At 41.9% G+C, this 22,165-nt stretch overlaps 1 non-coding gene across 1 annotated transcript; it reads right to left on the bottom strand.

Moving 5' to 3' along the window:
* Positions 1 to 8,428: 8,428 nt before the first annotated feature.
* On the bottom strand, positions 8,429 to 8,535 carry LOC128694959 (U6 spliceosomal RNA). Its single transcript, XR_008407929.2, has one exon. It is a non-coding gene; the product is annotated as a U6 spliceosomal RNA (small nuclear RNA).
* Between the last annotated feature and the right edge of the window lie 13,630 nt (positions 8,536 to 22,165).

Raw genomic sequence — 22,165 nt, 5'->3', positions numbered from 1 at the left:
AGGTGGACTCGTTGGTTTACAGGTGGACTCGTTGGTTTACAGGTGGACTCGTTGGTTTACATGTGGACTCGTTGGTTTACAGGTGGTCTCGTTGGTTTACAGGTGGACTCGTTGGTTTAATGCAGAATTAGAATGTACAGTGAAGGAACCTTATAAGTGGCCTCGTGAAAGAAATATTTGTTTTCATTTATTATCCAATTTTTATTGAGAGAGAATTTATATAAACATTACATATTATTTTTTTTGAGATTTTATATAAACATTACATAATAAAAGTCTCATTTAATTATTATTATTATTATTAAAGATTCGCCGGTATTCTCCCGGCCCGGGCCTTTTCCAAGTGGTGGCCCGGCCTTGGCTCCCTCTTTAGGGAGTTTCTGAGACCTAAGTCTCCCATGGGAGGAGGTACAAGTACCTCCTCATCTTTGGGACCAACTGTCCCCAGGCCTAGCCACAAGCTAGGCCTCTCTGGTCTGCCATCCCCGCTCCAAGGAGACTAATGGGAATGACAGTCTCATGAGGTAAAGGCTCGGGCTCAGGCACCTACCCTGCCCTAGAAGTGTTAGGCATGGTGTCGATCAGTCTCATTTAAAATGTTGACTCACTTGTGTACAGGAAAATTAAACATAATACAAATATTGTACGGGATGTACTACTGTAATTATGTATTAATTGATCTTAAGTATTCAGTAAAATTAAGAAAATGCGGTTCTTGATGATTATTTTTTTTTTTTTTTTACAAAAATTATAATAAAAAGAAAATAGAAATATTGAGTGTGATTTTAGCGAAATTTTTAATTATAAATTGAAGAACTGTTTCTTCTCGTGTAATATCAGAAAGATTTTCATGATTCTTCAGTCAATAATAAAGGTAGAGATACAGACACCTAAATACATTATTTTTCAGAGAGTCGAGGATGAAAAATATTTTACTTTCAAATTGTTATAAATATTCTCCTAAATGCCCATTTTGGCCTCGAACAGTTTTGTAATAAATATTTTTTTTACTGATGGTATAATGGCAATAAATATAATGATAATAATAAAGATAATAGCGGATGATAATGAATAATGACGGGAATGACATTAATATTAAGAATAGTCTAGTTATTATGACAAATAAAAATTCACACAGACATGTTAACTGACATGATGGTACGACCGTCGCTCTGTCTGTCTGTCTGTCTGTCTGTCTGTCTGTCTGTCTGTCTGTCTGTCTGTCTGTCTGTCTGTCTGTCTGTCTGTCTGTCCTCAATGTTCAGATTTTTTTTTTTATATTTTATTTAAAGTCATACATAGTATATAAAAGTAAACGACGAATTACATAGCGAGAACAGTGAAGAAAAATCAATACACACCTTAATTACAACAATAAGTCTTACAATATATATTGCAAAATTCTGCATAGTACATGTACTTTGCGATTAATATTGTACATCTGAAAGACACAATTCTGTACAGTAAACAACGACCATTACAATCCTTGGAGTAATAACATTATGTCTGGAACACTAAATCTAACCTGAAGACTCCTTGGCAAGTACATCTAATTCCTGATTGTACATCCTGCCACGGAATGTACACCAAACATTGTACATCCTGCCACGGAATGTACACCAAACATTGTACATCCTGCCACGGAATGTACACCAAACATTGTACATCCTGCCACAGAATGTACACCAAACATTGTACATCCTGCCACGGAATGTACACCTTACATTGTACATCCTGCCACGGAATGTACACCTTACATTGTACATCCTGCCACGGAATGTACACCAAACATTGTACATCCTGCCACGGAATGTACACCAAACATTGTACATCCTGCCACAGAATGTACACCAAACATTGTACATCCTGCCACGGAATGTACACCTTACATTGTACATCCTGCCACGGAATGTACACCTTACATTGTACATCCTGCCACGGAATGTACACCTTACATTGTACATCCTGCCACGGAATGTACACCAAACATTGTACATCCTGCCACGGAATGTACACCAAACATTGTACATCCTGCCACGGAATGTACACCAAACATTGTACATCCTGCCACGGAATGTACACCTTACATTGTACATCCTGCCACGGAATGTACACCAAACATTGTACATCCTGCCACGGAATGTACACCAAACATTGTACATCCTGCCACGGAATGTACACCAAACATTGTACATCCTGCCACGGAATGTACACCAAACATTGTACATCCTGCCACGGAATGTACACCTTACATTGTACATCCTGCCACGGAATGTACACCAAACATTGTACATCCTGCCACGGAATGTACACCAAACATTGTACATCCTGCCACGGAATGTACACCAAACATTGTACATCCTGCCACGGAATGTACACCAAACATTGTACATCCTGCCACGGAATGTACACCAAACATTGTACATCCTGCCACGGAATGTACACCTTACATTGTACATCCTGCCACGGAATGTACACCAAACATTGTACATCCTGCCACGGAATGTACACCAAACATTGTACATCCTGCCACGGAATGTACACCAAACATTGTACATCCTGCCACGGAATGTACACCAAACATTGTACATCCTGCCACGGAATGTACACCTTACATTGTACATCCTGCCACGGAATGTACACCAAACATTGTACATCCTGCCACGGAATGTACACCTTACATTGTACATCCTGCCACGGAATGTACACCAAACATTGTACATCCTGCCACGGAATGTACACCTTACATTGTACATCCTGCCACGGAATGTACACCAAACATTGTACATCCTGCCACGGAATGTACACCTTACATTGTACATCCTGCCACGGAATGTACACCAAACATTGTACATCCTGCCACGGAATGTACACCTTACATTGTACATCCTGCCACGGAATGTACACCAAACATTGTACATCCTGCCACGGAATGTACACCTTACATTGTACATCCTGCCACGGAATGTACACCAACATTCTGAAAATACTCCCCCCCCCCCTTTTTTTTTGCGTGTCAAGTCACCTGACACGTAACAATCTTCATATTTAACTTTATATTGCATGAAATACTTGCATTATTCCACACTGAACAACATGATATGTTCAGTATAACTCAATATATTGAGATAATATAATTATCAATTGTACATGGTTCATGTACAACGTATATCTACTAGACTCCCAAACATCACCTTCCAGAGGAAGGTATAAATATATACATATGAAGCATACACTTTACAACACGACCAGTAAAACTAACAAAAAGCTAATCCTATGTCGTCCATCATATACAATATATGTCATCTCAAAGGTAACCTGAACCTACGGGCTCTATAGAGCTCCCATGAAAAAACAATATGTAATAATAACACAAGATGAGCCAAGCTTTTCTAAAACTTTTTCAACCATTTCATTAAAACCACTACTAAGATGTAAGTCTTTTTACATAATACATAACAGTGCATGACCTTCACACGTCGGTAAATACTGAAGTCTTCCTACCACACGCAATACTTCATGTGTATATATATATTTCGCACTCACACAGTGCTCCCACATTGTCATTTCATTACACACATACCAATAATTTCGTTTCAGATATATAATATTCCATCACATTACGACATCTGTCGTCCTTTGTCAATTACATAATTAATAATTAAATTGAAGAACTTGTATCGTTCACAACACACAACCCGCTCATCACACAGTCAAAGGCACTTATGTCTCAGTACTATATTCATTCTCTTCCACACTAAACCCTTTCACACTGTCCTTATGGGGAAGCCAGCCCGCCGCGACCCCTTACATTGCACGTAAATCCCATAAATCCCTCAACCTAAAACTCCGATAGCCCTCAGTAAAAGCAGTCTCCCAACTCCCTCCGTAAAATTTCCCTATTACGACACTTAGTTCTGTAAAATGTCGCAGCTAACACCTTTATCCTCTCATCCACGCCCACCTCCCTCATGGCCCATGACATATATATATAAAATCCGTGACCAAATACGCCACTGCATTCTCCACCATCTTACTCACCCCACCTATATCCAAACTTAAAGCCCGCAACACCTGCAATCCTCCCCCACCCACTAACCTGAACACCTTTCCTAACCAGACCCGCACAACTTCTATAGTCACAAAAATATACCACATGAAAAATTGTCTCCATACTTCTACACGCTCTACATTCCCTTCCCTCCCTTATCCTCCTGTTGAATAGGACAACCCCAAACGGCAAAATCCCATGCAAAAATCTAAACATTACCTCCCGAACACCTGGTTTTACACGTAATTGTTTTAGACGCGTCCATATTTCGCTCCACGCATACATAGGGTATGCTCCTTCAACAGCAGCCACCACTGACCTACCTTCCACTCCTTCAAGGACCCGCAATTTAACACACGACGGATCCCTCACTGTCATTAAAAACCTCAACATGGCCTCACCAACTATTAAATCCCTACCCCCCCACCACCGTTGCATATCCTTACGTACTCGCACAAGTCCACCTCCCCTCCCGCACCCCTCCCTTATATAACTTCGTTTTAGGTACACGCTCATCATCCTTTTTTCCAGAGGTATAAGTCCCAGCCTCCTCGACTGACCGGAAGTGTTAACACCGCTCTACTTAACCATTTGCAACCCGATCCCCATATAAACCTAAAAAACCCATGTTGTAAACGTTTTACCTCACGTCGCATCAGCGGGTACATGACAACCACATGCCATAACTTGCTGTACAATAGCATGTTCGTCACTATTACTCTTTGATGCAGCGTTAGTTGTGCCGCCCTCAAACCACCAAGTCTTTTCAATACTCCATCCACTATTCGCACCAAATTCACCTCTTGAGCCACCCGTGTATCTCTCACATAAACTATCCCACATATCAATAGTTGATCCACCACACTCCACCCACCCCCTACCACCTCATCCCCATGTGTACTATCCCTTAGGTCCAGATACTTAGTCTTCTCAACATTAATTTTCATCCCTGAAGGCTCCCTAAACACATCCACCACCTTACCCACCCTAAGCAAGTCCCTATTACCTCTCACCAAAACAGTCCTGTCATCCACATAACCTACGATACCAGCCCCCCCTCCCCCCGTTCATTACCCTCCCCACCTCCCGCAACACACCTCCGAATGGCCCTATAAAATGGATCCTGTATACACGCAAACAATATTTGCGATAGTGGGCAACCTTGGAGCATCTGTATTTTAACTTCTAGCCTCCCGTTAACCTGCACCCTCATCGACGCCCCCTGATACAATAATTTTGCCCAAGATATTATTTCTTCCCCAAAACCCTGCCAACGCATGAACCTCCATAATGCTTCCCTTTCCATGCTATCATAAGCAGCCTTCCAATCTAACGCCAATACGCCTCCATCACCCAACTCCCCCCGTCTCTCTATAAATTCTCGAATCATGCCATGCCCTTCATACACTGACCTTCCTGGCACCCCATATTGCCCCCTATCAATTACCTTACCTATCATCCTCTTGATTCTGTTCCCTAATATTCTCACGAACAACTTATAATCTCCACACATAAGCGAGAGAGCCCGATAATCCATTACCGTTGACCGCTCCCCTTTTGGTACCAACACCACAACGGCCGTCCGTTGCTGCTCTCCCATTACCGCAGCCGCCTTAAGTATGTTAAACAACCTTACTAAAAAAAAAACTCAGAACTCCCCAGTTCTTTACATAAAAATCATTTGACAGCCCATCTATACCCGGCGCCTTTCCCAAGCTCACCCCTGACAACGCCTGCCAAATTTCACACTCCGTAATCGGCCCACCTAATGCCTCCCGATCTTGACCATCAAGCTCACACTGCACATACCTTCCCATTTTCCCTAATGCTACTTCACGGATGCCCAAGCTTTGCATATATGACTTAAACCAAGTGTCTACATATCCACTCATACCCTCTGCCGTTACCAATGCTTGACCCGCTCTATACCCTTCCATCCCTACACGTACGTTTAACCCCATCATCTCCATAGTCACTCCTCTTTCTCTGGCCCCTTAACACGCAAGACGACGGCCGATCACCCCATACCACTTCTTCCAATCCTCCCATAATTCACGCACCATCAAAACGCTCGTTTTGCAATACCCTAATACTCTCCTTTAAACCCTCAATGTCCTGCACTGGATAGCTTGCTCCTCCTCTTGCAGAACAGTCACGCACCTGCCCTTCAAGATATCTTTGAAACCCATACTTTAACCGGTTATATTCCCACACACGACAAATATAATATTCTCTGATGCGAGTTTTAACCACCGAATCCCACCAATTTACCAGAGCATCATCCCCCGGTGCCTCATCCACCAACCGTTCCCACAATTGCACAAAAGACTGACGACATTCCTCACCCTGCAACAGCTTCACATTTAACTTCCAATAACCTTGACCCCTTCTAGGCAATCCCTCCCATTCGAGGTCCACCAGTATTCCCCTGTGATCCGAAAAAACTGTATCCACCACACGCACTCTGCTCACTATTACTGTTCGGGGCACGTACAAGCGATCGAGCTTAGCCGCATATCCACGTCTAACAAAAGTATGTTCTACAGCCCCACCCCCCCAACGTCCATTAACCCCACCCCATTTAATAATTCCCCCAAAATCCCCGAACAATACCCTGCCCCTCTAGGTTCCACGTCCTTACGCCTTATCACACAATTCCAATCACCACCAATTACAGCTACACCCGGCAAAGCACGCAAATAATATACTAGAAGGATAAATAATATACTAGGACATCCTTCACAAATTTATTCTTAATACGCACATCTCCCTCTGCCGGACCATACACACACACCGAACTCATCTGTACCCTACCCCACCACCCATCCACACGAATCACCCACCCCTCCCCACCCTCACAATGCCTCACTACGAACGGGCTAGTTTCCCTTACCAGGATGGTTACTCCTCCTTTCAACCTTATCGCATGCTCCACATGCACATTATACCCATTCACCTTCAGCTCATAGCCTGGTCTGTAGTTGTGTTCCTGCACGAACGCCACATCAACACTCTTACGCACCAAATATTCACTAAACCATACACACTTTCTCTCTGATCGCAATCCATTAATGTTCAATGTCATGCACTTGAAGCCTACAGAGTGGTTTTTCTTCTTGACCCTGGTACTGTCTTGCCACCAGATCGTTTCGTGACACCTCGATCCCTCTAGTTCCCTTTAGGAACGCTCTTAACCAACTCCTGCCCCTTAGGGCCACTGGATCCTCTCTGTGTAACTTCCGCCCAGGACTTTTTCCCAGTGCACTGAGCAGGCGTGAGCACATCCTCGGAGTCAGATAGCGCAGCAGCGCGCTTTCGTGACGCTCCACCGCTTGCATCTTCAAGACATTCATATCACACTGCGCCGACCGCTTATCCTGTTCCATGCCTTCATCCACAGCAAGCCCAAGAACTAGGTCTGGACTCCCAACCTGCCCAATACTCTTGTCATCCAATAACACATTTTAAAGCCTTGGCTAATGAGTCTTCCACATCGCTATCACTAGCATTCAGGGTGTTCTCTTCCAACACCTGAGCTACGTTCAATGAAGGGGTTTCTTCCCCCTCGTCACACCTGCTGACTCCATCTCCTCCGCTCTCTCGACCTCCTCACTTCAGGACCCACCTTGTGTAGGCAGAGTCACATAAGGCAAATCTTGCTCCTCACTCTTTTCTTCTGCTACATGTCGTTGCCGTTGTTCCATGTTGCTACGTCTCCTTCCACACAGAGCCGCTAGGTGATCATATGACCCACACAACCGACAGGTCCGGCGTTGCCCAGCGTATGTCACAAACACCTGGGTCCGAAATTCTGGCAGCACTACGTACGACGGAATAGGGTAACGTAACGTCATCTTCACAGAATACGTTCCTTCGGGTATCCCTGCGTATGGCCCAGTAGCCCACCTCCCAACAGTGGCCATATGTACTATATCACATTTACCCATCGCAAGACAGATGTTAGAATCATCCGCCTCGAAAGGCACATTTCTAATCTTAACCCATGTGTAATGGCGAAATACGTCGTTAAGTCGCACGGTCACAGCATAGTTAACTGCCAAAGTAACCTCCTGGTACTTGTCCACCACCGCCTCATACACACTTGCCAAGTTAAACTTGACAAATATCCTCGTCGTGCCATTCAGCGCTACTCCACATATCTCCTTGTTAGCAATAACATATGTATCTCGTATGATTGCAGGTAGTAGCAGCTCCATAGAAGTTCCTGTCACAGCCCCACGGATAAGCTCAACACAGACTGTATTGATGCGTCTCCGGCTGGCCTGCGCCATGCTGTGAAAAAATAACTGTCACTAATCAACGCTAGGGGCAGCAGCAGCGCACGTCCTCACCGCTCAAAGGTTGAGAGACGAATGAAAAAATGTGGAACGCTTCACGATTTTGCGTGTCATCCTTGCGCAGGGCTCATGCTAATCTTCTCTGTATCGTCCCAATTTTAGTATATGTACTGCCGAAGCAAGTACGTCAATGTTGATATTTTAATGTTAGGTCTGTCGTCGGTATAACTACTGAGACCTAACACGTCCAGGTACACTGGTACAAGGTACACTGGTACAAGGTACACTGGTACAAGGTACACTGGTACAAGGTACACTGGACGTGTTAGGTACACTGGCTGCAACATTGTGATTACAACTAGTTTAGTGGTTTAATGAATCAGGTTGTTGGTAATATTATAATGATGATAATAATGATATTAGCGGATAAAAGTTGATAATAACAGTAGGAATGACATTAAGAATAGTCAAGTTATTATGAGACAGGAAGCCTGAACAGGAAAATTCACAAAGACATATTAACTGATACTTCGAGTATTTCCTGAATGTTCTGGAAGGTTCTACCACACCGTTGACAGATGAGGGATTCTTTCCCCTCTATTTCATTAGTTAGAAGGTTGTAAATGAAGGTATGTAATGATCAAATATTGTAATTTTTAACGTCACATTACCTGTTCTCGGCAGTTAGAAGCTGAGGGCTAGCTATTAACTATCTTCTAGTACTTTCCTCATGCTATCTGCAAACTGTGAGGCCTACCCCCAACCGCCCCCATATGGGGTGTATGTGTGTGGGGGGGGGGGGTGTCATCCCACTTGCCTTCCCCAGACAGTGTGAGACTGGCTGGTGACTCTACACTGCCTCTCTCTGAAAACTTACCCTACTCCTCCTGTTGCTGTCATTGCAACATTGCACAGCTCCTGATGACACACTAAGAAGTGTTAAAGTACTTGAGCTAAAGATTTCCACCCCCCGTGGCTTGTCTTGCATATATATACACATATATATATATATATATATATATATATATATATATATATATATATATATATATATATATATATATATATATATATATATATATATATATATATATATCGTGCCGAATAGGCAGAACTTGCGATCTTGGTTTAAATAGCAACGCTCATCTTGCCATATAGGACAAGTGAAAATTTGTGTATGCAATAATTTCGCCAAAATCATTCTGAACCTAACGAAAAAAAATATATTTCACTGTGTTTGTTTAGTATTAAATTATTGTAAACAAATCTAAAATATATTTAGTTGGGTTAGGCTAAAATAAATTGCGCTTGTTATAATAAGGTTAGGTAAGTTTTCTAAGTTCTTTTGATGCAAAATTATAAATTTTTACATCAACATTAATAAAAAAAATATATCTTTAAACGTATAAGAGAAAATTTTAGAAAAGACTTAATTTTAAATGAGTTCTTGCTAATTGACCAGTTTTACATATTCGGCACGACATATATATATATATATATATATATATATATATATATATATATATATATATATATATATATATATATATATTTATATATGTGCAATAAGATCACAGTAAACAGGTGATTTCGGAATATGCAAAACAACCACTCTGAAAAAATAGAGAAATTCCAAGCGCTTTCGTGACTACTCTCATTATCAAGGAACTATGAAAGTAAAGCATCCAAGGAAGCTATATAAGGGGTCAGGCCAGCACCTCACTATCAGATCCCACAACGGTTAAACACCTGACGAGCGCCGACCCAACTTGGATAGGTCCTTTGCACAACTCACCCACAAACTATTCTACCCAAGAAAATTTAAAAATTATTTGTCCAGTGTATTATTAAATTCTTCCCAAATTCTATTAATTATAAATGGATCTAATTTATATAAACCAAAGGAAATATTAATATTATTGTCAAAACTGCTTTTTATGAAACAAGATTCAATTATATTCCTGTCGACCATGGACTTGCTTGATACTACTTTCTCAACTTTTTGAAAATCAATTGGATGGTTAAAATCTCTTACATGAATAAATAGAGCATTGGAATCTTGTCCAGTTCTAATGCTATATTTATGTTGTTTTAATCTTAGTTCGAGATTTTTACCAGTTTGACCGTAATAAACTTTATCGCAAATTTTACAAGGAATCTTATAGACACATCCATCAGCATTTTGGGGGGAATTCTTTATCAAAAGTTTTTTTTACTGTATCAAGATTTTTGAATACAACTTTAATATTAAAAGTCTTAAGAAGAGAAGGCATATCAACCAAGTTTTCATGGTAAGGGAGAACTAACATATTTTTAGTTGAATAAGGCTGGTTGCCCCTTTTTGGATTGTAAAAAGTATTTCTAGCAACTTTAAAAGATTTATCAATTACATTTCTTGGGTATTTTAAATCATTACCTATTTCATAAATTTTGGATATTTCCTCATCTATGAACTCAGGACTACAAATTCGTAAAGCTCTCAGAAACATTGATGAGAAAACAGACAGTTTGACTCTATCTTGATGCGAGGAATAATAGTGGACATAGGAACAGTTATTTGTAGGTTTTCTGTAAATTTTAAATTTGAATTCATTATTACCCTTAATAATTAAAACATCTAGAAAAGGCAATGAGTTATTTTCTTCAAACTCAACAGTAAAGTTTATAGAATGGGCTAAGCTATTTAATTTTCCAAGGAAATGGTGTATATCTACATTTTTGGGCATAAGACACAAAATCTCATCAACATATCTGAACCATTTAGCTCTATTAGGGAGGATTGTGTTAAGTAACCTTGTTTCAAAAAATTCCATGTATAGGTTACTAAGAACAGGTGAAAGAGGATTTCCCATTGCCATACCAAACTTCTGAGTGTAAAATTTATCATTAAATACAAATTTTGCATCAACAATGCAAAGTTTAATAAGTTTAATGATAGTAGGAACTGGCAATGGTAAATCATGAAATAGGTAATGATTTAAAATACCCAAGAAATGTAATTGATAAATCTTTTAAAGTTGCTAGAAATACTTTTTACAATCTAAAACGGGACAACCAGCCTTATTCAACTAAAAATATGTTGGTTCTCCCTTACCATGAAAACTTGGTTGATATGCCTTCTCTTCTTAAGACTTTTAATAATAAAGTTGTATTCAAAAATCTTGATACAGTAAAAAAAACTTTTGATAAAGAATTCCCCCCAAAATGCTGATGGATGTGTCTATAAGATTCCTTGTAAAATTTGCGATAAAGTTTATTACCTTCAAACTGGTAAAAATCTCGAACTATGATTAAAACAACATAAATATAGCATTAGAACTGGACAAGATTCCAATGCTCTATTTATTCATGTAAGAGATTTTAACCATCCAATTGATTTTCAAAAAGTTGAGAAAGTAGTATCAAGCAAGTCCATGGTCGACAGGAATATAATTGAATCTTGTTTCATAAAAAGCAGTTTTGACAATAATATTAATATTTCCTTTGGTTTATATAAATTAGATCCATTTATAATTAATAGAATTTGGGAAGAATTTAATAATACACTGGATAAATAATTTTTAAATTTTCTTGGGTAGAATAGTTTGTGGGTGAGTTGTGCAAAGGACCTATCCAAGTTGGGTCGGCGCGCGTCAGGTGTTTAACCGTTGTGGGATCTGATAGTGAGGTGCTGGCCAGACCCCTTATATAGCTTCCTTGGATGCTTTACTTTCATAGTTCCTTGATAATGTGAGTAGTCACGAAAGCGCTTGGAATTTCTCTATTTTTTCAGAGTGGTTGTTTTGCATATATATATATATATATATATATATATATATATATATATATATATATATATATATATATATATATATATATATATATATATATATATATATATATATATGTATATATATATATATATATATATATATATATATATATATATATATATATATATATATATATATATATATATATATATATATATATATATATATATATATATCGCGCCGAATAGGTAAAACTTTAGATTTTGTTTTAAATAGCAATGCTCTTCTTACCGAATAAGGCAAGCAAAAATTTGTGTATGCAATAATTTCGCAAAAATAATTTTTGAATCTACCGAAAAAATACATTTCTTTGCCCTTGTTTATTATTAAATTATTGTAAACTTATCTAAAATATTTTTAGTTGGATTAGGCTAAATTAAATTGCACTTATTGTAATAAGGTTAGGTAAGTTTTCCAAGGCTCATTTGGTACAAAATTATTAATTTTTACATTAACATAAATGAAAAAGATATATATCTTTAAATGTATAAGAGAAAATTTTAGAAAGGACTTAATTTTAAATGAGTTCTTTCTAATATATATGGATGATAGCCTTAGGACTTTCTTGTTTCAACCAGCACTACTTCAAGAACTTGGAATGTTACATAAATGAGTAGGAAATGCAGGTAGATATGTTCACGTCTACGACTCAAGCAAGAATGAGATAACATCAAGTTAACCATTACCAGGTGACAGAAAGATGAAGACAAGATAATAAAATTGTAGCAGTAGAAGCATATAGTAACCCATCAGCATTATATATTTAGTAATGACCTAGCAGACACGGCATTAGCGGATTGACAACTGTCCCCAACATGCTGTCAAATGTTATAAAAGACTAAATATTCTGATCTCGAAGATATCTGGAATCTCTCAGTAGGTGAGAGATACAAGCAGCTTCAGTGAGGTGTGATGCTTCATGTTCTGGTGAGAGATACAAGCAGCTTCAGTGAGGTGTGATGCTTCATGTTCTGGTGAGAGATACAAGCAGCATCAGTGAGGTGTGATGCTTCATGTTCTGGTGCGAGATACAAGCAGCTTCAGTGAGGTGTGATGCTTCATGTTCTGGTGCGAGATACAAGCAGCTTCAGTGATGAAGGTGCGATGTTTCGTTCTAACCTGTACTATTAGGATTTTCTTTTCTGACAACTCTCTTAATTTATTCTACATACAATGTTTATCGTGTGGACGGTATTAGATAAGACATACGAGTGCAGAGTTCTTGGAATGAGGATGCAATGGGGACAATGTCAGAAGTAAGTTGTTTAGCTTCACATAAATTTCATGTATGACCCTAATTGTTTTAAAAGTTGAAAGTTGAATGTTAGTAAAAGAACTGTTTCTTCCACAATGGACTGAAAGTTTCACAGCCAAGAGAAGAAAGGTAAAGATAGAGGAATATCGTCAGTGTTGAGGGCGGGGTGGGTTCCTGTGGTGAGGGGAGGAGCAATAGTAGCAGAAGTTGGTTCTAAATGGGAGATGAATGTGGCCTCATTACCCATCTCGGGGATTTGCTTTTCATGTCTTCCAACGCGAGGAAGCTCTCAGCTTCTTCCTAAATGTCCTGAATAGAATCCAGAGAAAAATTCTAGCAGACTGCAATAACAAATGTTCTTCTGAAAATAATTTAAGGATTTTCCTCACTACAACACACACACACACACACTCACACACACACACACACGCACACAGGAGCTGAGTCTCGACCCCTGCAACCACAATTAGGTGAGCACACACACACACACACGCACACACACATACACACACACACACACACAATGAAAGAGGGTACAAAGACACAAGGAGAAAAAAGAGGCAAAGACGGAGAGGAGCAGGAGAATCCAGACTCAGGAGGATGAGCTAATACAACCTCCTCAGAACCACTTACAGAAGCACCTCAACCACGACAACCCCAATGCAACCAAACAATCTAACCCAAAACCCACACACCGTACCCACTACCCGCACCACCCTCATCACAAACTCAACCTCCACAGCACCCCCCCCTCCCCCCATAGTTCCCTGCCAGGTCTCCCGCTTCCTCAACCCCAACGTTCTCCCAAGTCCACAGGTTTAGAAAAGAAGTTGAAGGTTTGGTATACAAATGCGGATGGAATAACAAATAAATGTGAGGAATGGAATGTAAGAATCAAGAAGACATCCCCAGATATCATAGCACTCACAGAAACGAAACTCACCAGGATGATAACATATGCAATCTTCCCATCCGGATATCAGATCCTCAGGAAAGATAGAGGGAGCAGAGAAGGAGTTGCACTGTATATCAAAGACCGATAGGGATTTGAGGAAATGGAAGGAATGGATGAAATGGGCGAAAGGGACTACAAAGCAGGTACAGTTCAGTCTGGGGGACATAAGGTAGTCACTGCAGTGATGTACAACCCGCCGCAGATATGCAGGAGACCAAGAGACGAATATGAAGAGATCAACAGAGCCATGGTGGACACACTAGCTAATGTGGCCAGAAGAGCTCACACGGGTAGAGAAAAGTTACTAGTTAAGGGTGATTTCAACCATAAAGAGATTGATTGCAATAACCGGGAGCCACATAGTGGTCCCGAAAGACGGATAGCCACGTTGATGGATGTGGTACTAAAAAACCTCATTCATCAACATGTTAGGGACACTACCAAAGAGGGAGGTGGGAATGAACCAACAAGACTGGGCCTCATATTCACCCTGAGCAGCTCGGACACTGAGGACATCACATATGAAAAGCCCCTCAAAACTAGTGATCAGGTGGTCCTGAGCTTTGAATACAATGCTCTTACAAGTGTAGAGGGTAACAGGAGTAGGATGGGTAAAGCCAAACTACAAAAGGAAGGACTACACAGGCATGAAAAACTTCCTGCAAGAGGTTCAGTAGGTAAGAGAGTTGGATGGAAAATCAGTAAACGAAATAATGGACTACATGACAACAAAATGCAGGGAGGCAGAGGAGAGGTTTGTTCCCAAGGTCAACAGAAATAATGGGAAGACCAGAACGAGCCCTTGATTCACACAAATGTGTAGGGAGGCATAAAGTAAGTATGACAGAGAATGGAAAAAGAACAGAACACAAAGGACCCAGAAATGAGTATGCACAGATAAGGAGGGAGGCCCAGCGACAGAACGAAAACGACATAACATCGAAAATCAAGTCTGACCCGAAGCTGTTGTATAGCTAGATCAGGAGTAAGACAACAGTCAAGGATCAAGTCATCAGGCTGGGGAAGGAAGGTGGGCAGTTCACAAGAAACGACAAAGACGTATGTGAGGAGCTCAACGTGAGATTTAAGGAAGTATTTACAGTGGAGACTGGACTCCAGGAAGTTAGAATACGGGGGTACACCAAAAAAGAGATATACCAACAAGTGCTGAATGAAATACACACAACCGAGAAGAAGCTGAAGAAGCTGTTAAGTGAGCCTGACTTCAAAGGCAATGGGACCGGATATCTTTTGGTGGGTCCTAAGGGAGGGAGTAAAAATGCTGTGTGTGCCACTAACAAAAATTTTCAACAAATTAATTGAAAGTGGGCAAATACCTGAGGTATGGAAGATGGCAAATGTAGTCCTCATTTTTAAGGAAACAGACACGAGGCACTAAACTGTAGACCAGTGTTAATGACGTGTATAGCATGCAGTGTCATGGAAAAGATTATCAGGAGGAGAGTAGTGGAGCACCTTGAGAGAAACATGGTTTTAAACGACAACCAGCACGGATTCAGGGAAGGAAAATCCTGTGTCTCAAAACTACTTGAGCTTTATGACAAGGTAACTGAAGTAAGACACGATAGAGAGGGGTGGGAAGACTGCATTTTCTTCGACATAGTTCCTCGCAAGAGATTAGTGCAAAAGCTAGAGGATCAGGTGCGCAACACAGGAAGGGTACTGCAATAGATCAGAGAATACCTGATAGGGAGGTAACGACGAGTCATGGTACATGACGAGGTATTAGAGTGGGCACCTGTAACGAGAGGGGTCCCACAGGGGTCAGTTCTAGGACCAGTGCTATTTATAGTATATGTGAATGATATGACGTAAGGGATAGACTCAGAAGTTTTCCTGTTGCCAGATGATGTGAAGCTAATGAGGAGAATTAAATCGGATCAGGATCAGGCAGGATTACAAAACGACCTGGATAGGCTGAAAGCCTGGTTCAACAACTGGCTCTTCGAATTTAACCCCAGCAAATGCAAAGTCATGAAGATTGGACAAGAGCAAAGAAGACCGCAGACAGAGTATGGGCTAGGTGGCCAAATACTGCAAACCTCACTCAAGAAAATTGATCTTTGGGGAGTATAATACCGAGCACATCTCCTTACGCGCATATCGACCAGATAACTGGTGCAGCATATGGGCGTCTGGCAAACCTGAGAATAAAGTTCCGATATCTCAGCAAAGAATCGTTCAAGACTCTGTACACCTTCTACGTCAGGCCCATACTGGAGTATGCAGCACAAGTTTGGAACCCACACCTAGTCAAGCACATCAAGAAATTACAGAAAGTGCTAAGGTTTGCAACAAGACTAGTTCCAGAGCTACGGGAAATTTCCTATGAAGAAAGGTTAAGGGAAATCGGCCTGACGACACTGGAGTACAGGAAGGTCAGTGGAGACATGATAACAACATACAAAATACTGTGAGTAATTGACAAGGTGGACAGAGACAGGATGTCCAGAGATAGAACACAAAAACAGGAGGTCACAATTGGAAACTGAAGACTCAGACGAGTCAAAGGGATGTTAAGAAGTATTTCCTTAGCCATAAAGTTCTCAGGAAGTGGGACAGTCTGGCAAGCGGCGTAGTGGAGACTGGTACCATACATAGTTTTAAGATGAGGTATGATAAAGCTCCTGGAGCAAAGAGAGAGAGAGAGGACCTAGTAGTGATCAGTAAAGAGGCGGGCCAAGAGCTATGAATCGACCCCTGCAACTACAAATAGGTGAGTTCAAATGGGTGAGTGCACACACACACACACACACACACACACACACACACACACAAACACACATAAGAGAGGAATATGAAGAGAGCAACAGAGCAATGGTGGACACACTGGCTGAGGTGGCAAGAAGAGCTCACTCGAGCAGAGCAAAGTTGCTGGTTATGGGAAATTTCAATCACAGGGAGATCAACTGGGAAAACCTGGAGCCACATGGGGGGCCCGAAACATGGAGAGCCAAGATTATGGATGTGGTACTGGAAAACATCATGCATCAACATGTTAAGGACACTACCAGAGAGAGAGAAGAGAATGAACCAGCAAGACTGGACCTTATATTTACCCTGAGCAGTTCAGACATTGAGAACATCACATATGAGAGGCCCCTAGGAGCTACTTACCACGTGGTTCTGAGCTTTGAATACATAGTAGAGTTACAAGTGGACAGAGTAACAGGAGTTGAATGGGAAAACCAGACTATAAAAGAGGGGACTACATAGGTTTGAGGAACTTCTTGCAGGAGGTTCAGTGGGACAGAGAACTGGTAGGAAAGTCAGTAAACGAAATGATGGAATATGTAACAACAAAATGCAAGGAGGAAGAGGAAAGGTTTGTTCCCAAGGGCAATAGAAATAATGGGAAGACCAGAACGAGCCCCTGGTTTACCCGACGGTGTAAGGAGGCAAAAACTAAGTGCACTAGAGAATGGAAAAGGTACAGAAAGCACAGAACACAGGAAAATAAGGAGATTAGTCAAAGAGCAAGGAACGAGTATGCACAGGTAAGGAGGAAGGCCCAGCGACAGTATGAAAATAGCATAGCAACAAAAGTTAAGTCTGACCCGAAACTGCTGTATAGCCACATTAGGAGGAAGACAATAGTCAAAGACCAGGTGATCAGGCTGAGGAAAGGAGAGGAACTCACAAGAAATGATAATGAGGTATGTGAGGAGCTCAACATGAGATTTAAGGAAGTATTCACGTTGGAGACAAGAAGGACTCTGGAAAGACAGCACAGAGGGGAACACCAACAGCCAATATGCCAACAAGTGTTGGATGACATACAAACATTGGAGGAGGATGTGCAGAAGCTGCTAAGTGACCTTGATACCTCAAAGGCGATGGGACTAGACAACATCTCCCCATGGGTCCTTAGAGAAGGAGCAGAGACACTGTGTGTGCCACTAACCACAATCTTCAATACATCCCTTGAAACTGGGCAACTACCTGAGGTATGGGAGACGGTAAATGTAGTCCCCATTTTTAAGAAAGGAGACAGAAACGAGGCACTAAACTACAGACCAGTGTCTCTGATGTGTATAGTATGCAAAATCATGGAGAAGATTATCAGGAGGAGAGTGGTGAAGCACCTGGAACGGAACAAGATTTTAAACGACAACCAACACGGATTCATGGAAGGCAAATCCTGTGACACAAACCTTCTGGAGTTTCATGACAAGGTAACAGAAGTAAGACACGAGAGAGAGAGGTGGGTTGATTGAATTTTCCTGGACTGCAGGTAGGCCTTTGACACAAGAGATTAGTGCAGAAGCTGGAGTATCAGGCGCGTATAACAGGAAGGGCACTGCAATGGATCAGAGAATACCTGACAGGGAGGCAACAACGAGTCATGGTACGTGATGAGGTATCACAGTAGACGTATGCAACGAGCGGGGTCTCACAGGGGTCAGTTCTAGGACCAGTACTATTTTTGATGTATGTGAATGACGTGATGGAAGGGATAGACTCTGACGTGTCCCTGTTTGCAGATGATGTGTGTTGCGGCCCCTGCCAAACTAGCGGTTAAATAGTTAACCTGCCGGCCGGCAGTACCACTGGGTGCGTCATCAAACCCAATGTGGGGGCTGCTGAGCCGGCCTTAGAGCAGTAAGAGCCTGAGTGCCTCACGGTACACACCTAATATGATTCTTCACATCTTTCTTTAATGTTGGCCAATAAAATTCTTTTGTGATTCTATACAAGGTTTTTGTAATTCCTAAGTGACCTCCTGATGACGTATTATGAGCTATATTTAATATCTGAGGTCTATACTTGGTTGGAACCACTAACCTGTCGTATAATTGCCGGCCCTCTATCTCCTTACCAGTCTCAGTGCATACCAAATAATCATTTTTAACTTCATACTTGACTGGATGACCCAAAGAGGATTTACCCATGGCTGCTTCAAAAGCGAATTTTAACGAAGGGTCCTTACGTTGTTCCTCCCGGAAGGACAGTCCCTCGGGCATGGAAACAGAGACATCTGGCAATCCTGCAACCTGGGAATAGGAAGGCTTGATCGGGGTCTGTTCACTTGATTTACGAGACTCCGGCCGGTGTGTCTCATAAAACAACGTGGCTATTCCGAGATCGGAGTCGTCCAAGGATAGGTCAACATTCTCCCCAGACAGCCCTTGGGATGTTGCCCGAGTTATGGCCAACACTGGAGAAGCATTAATCATTATAGGTTCAGGACACGAAGTAACAGTAGTAATGTTATTACCCAGTAATAACATGGCATTTTTCATGGGAAATCCTTTTGAGATACCTACAGTCAAGTACCCAGTGTAATATTTGCACTGTACATAAATTTTATGCAAAGGAACTGAATATATAGCTCCTCCGTAAGCTTCCAATAAAACTGAGGAATTCAAGGAAGTATTCTCTGAAAGGGGTAATATTCCTTCTCTTGCGAATGCTCTCTGTTCCCTAGTTTGCTCAAGATTGATTTTTGCCAGCTCAAGTGCCAACGACGCTGATTCACCCTGAGACAACCCAGCTGCACTATACTGACCATTTTGCTCCGTAGGTGTATCATCTTCCTCCTGCGAGAACATAGTAGTTTTTTCCCTAGCTCCCGTAAAGGGAGGAGTTTGATGTGCCATCTCTTCTTCAATAAGTATGTCAGCAATAAGTGAACGCAGTTGCGCAGCTGTAAGAGTGCGTTTATAGGGAATGCCAATGGAACGAGCAATTTGCCAACAACGCTGTAGAGACAATTTAGGTAGGTTATGCAAAGTATATGCCGACACCAGGCGTCTGACTCGTCTAGGTGGCATAAGTTATTCGCTATGCACAGTACGAATACCCCAACGTAACACGTTAATTTGCAGAACACGCTTAGCTATGCACAGTACGATTGCAGAATACGCATACAAGCAAAGCCGACTGCACACAAGATTGACCGTAGCGAAGCGAGCACACTGAACAAGCTAGTAGCGAGCTGTTGAACGATCACACAATAGCAAGGCTGATCATAAGCAACTGACACGCAAAATTTGTAAAGCGAAGCGAAACAGCAAGCTACACAATGTTCCTGCTACAAGCTTCACCCTAAGCTCAACCGTTTCTCTAAGTCCAGATCCCGGACAGGCCCCCATATATTACAAAAAAGTAATTTTTAAAGGAAGAGTGATGTTAAGATTTACTTCTTTTGTAATATATGAGTGGCCTGTCCGGGAGGATAATGATTATCTAGAATGATTTCTGGATGATCATATCCGGGATGACGGTTCGGGATAAATATTACATTGATCTTTGTGTGTCGGTCCTTTTGTGGTGGGGGTGTTGCGGCCCCTGCCAAACTAGCGGTTAAATAGTTAACCTGCCGGCCGGCAGTACCACTGGGTGCGTCATCAAACCCAATGTGGGGGCTGCTGAGCCGGCCTTAGAGCAGTAAGAGCCTGAGTGCCTCACGGTACACACCTAAGCAGTAGGTACCTGACCACCGAAGGGTACACGTCTACTGGCTTTAGTAACAGTATGTACCAGAGCGCCTCGCTGTACACACCTAAGCAGTAGGTACCTGACCACCGAAGGGTACACGTCTACTGGCTTTAGTAACAGTATGTACCAGAGCGCCTCGCTGTACACACCTAAGCAGTAGGTACCTGACCACCGAAGGGTACACGTCTACTGGCTTTAGAAATATTATGTACCTGAGCGCCTCGCTGTACACACCTAAGCAGTAGGTACCTGACCACCGAAGGGTACACGTCTACTGGCTTCAACATTAAGTACCTGAACTCCTCAGGGTACACGTCTATGCAGTAGGTACCTGACCACCGAATCGTACCTATCTACTGGCGTTAGAAGAACCGCTCACCGCAGCTCACTGAGTCTGTTGGCCTCAGTTACTTGACGGCCGCATTCAGTGAGCTTGCAGCATGGTGTTCGGCTAGCGGTGTGTCAACCGCCTTTGGAGAGGATTTACTGGACTACCGGTGATGTCTGTGGACTCACCGTCTACGTTGATCAACTGTGGGCCGGAGTCGTCAGATGCTGTTTAGTGGGACATTACATGAAGAAAAGGTTGGAGTGTATGTACCAGAGCGCCTCGCTGTACACACCTAAGCAGTAGACGTGTACCCTTCGGTGGTCAGGTACCTACTGCTTAGGTGTGTACAGCGAGGCGCTCTGGTACATACTGTTACTAAAGCCAGTAGACGTGTACCCTTCGGTGGTCAGGTACCTACTGCTTAGGTGTGTACCGTGAGGCACTCAGGCTCTTACTGCTCTAAGGCCGGCTCAGCAGCCCCCACATTGGGTTTGATGACGCACCCAGTGGTACTGCCGGCCGGCAGGTTAACTATTTAACCGCTAGTTTGGCAGGGGCCGCAACAATGTGAAGTTAATGAGAAGAATTAAATCAGATGAGGATCAGGGAGGATTTCAAAGAGCCCTGGATAGGCTGAATACTTGGTCCAGCAACTGGCTTCTCGAATTCAACCCTGCCAAATGCAAAGTCATGAAGATTGGGGAAGGGTAAAGAAGGCCGCAGACAGAATATAGGCTAGGTGGACAAAGACTGCAAACCTCACTAAAAGAGAAAGATCTTGGGGTGACCATAACCCCTAGCACGTCTCCGGAGGCACACATCAACCAGATAACTGTTGCAGCATATGGGCGCCTGGCAAACTTGAGAATAGCGTTCCGATACCATAGTAAGGACTCGTTCAAGACAATATTCACTGTGTACGTCAGGCCCATACTGGAGTATGCAGGACCTGTTTGGAATCCACACCTGGTCAAACACGTCAATAAATTAGTGAAAGTACA

This window comes from Cherax quadricarinatus, unplaced genomic scaffold (genome assembly GCF_038502225.1).
Source record: "Cherax quadricarinatus isolate ZL_2023a unplaced genomic scaffold, ASM3850222v1 Contig517, whole genome shotgun sequence".
In the NCBI taxonomy this organism is placed as follows: Eukaryota; Metazoa; Arthropoda; class Malacostraca; order Decapoda; family Parastacidae; genus Cherax; species Cherax quadricarinatus.
The sequence above is the reverse complement of the archived record's forward strand: the minus strand, read 5'-3'. Positions and strand labels throughout refer to the sequence as shown.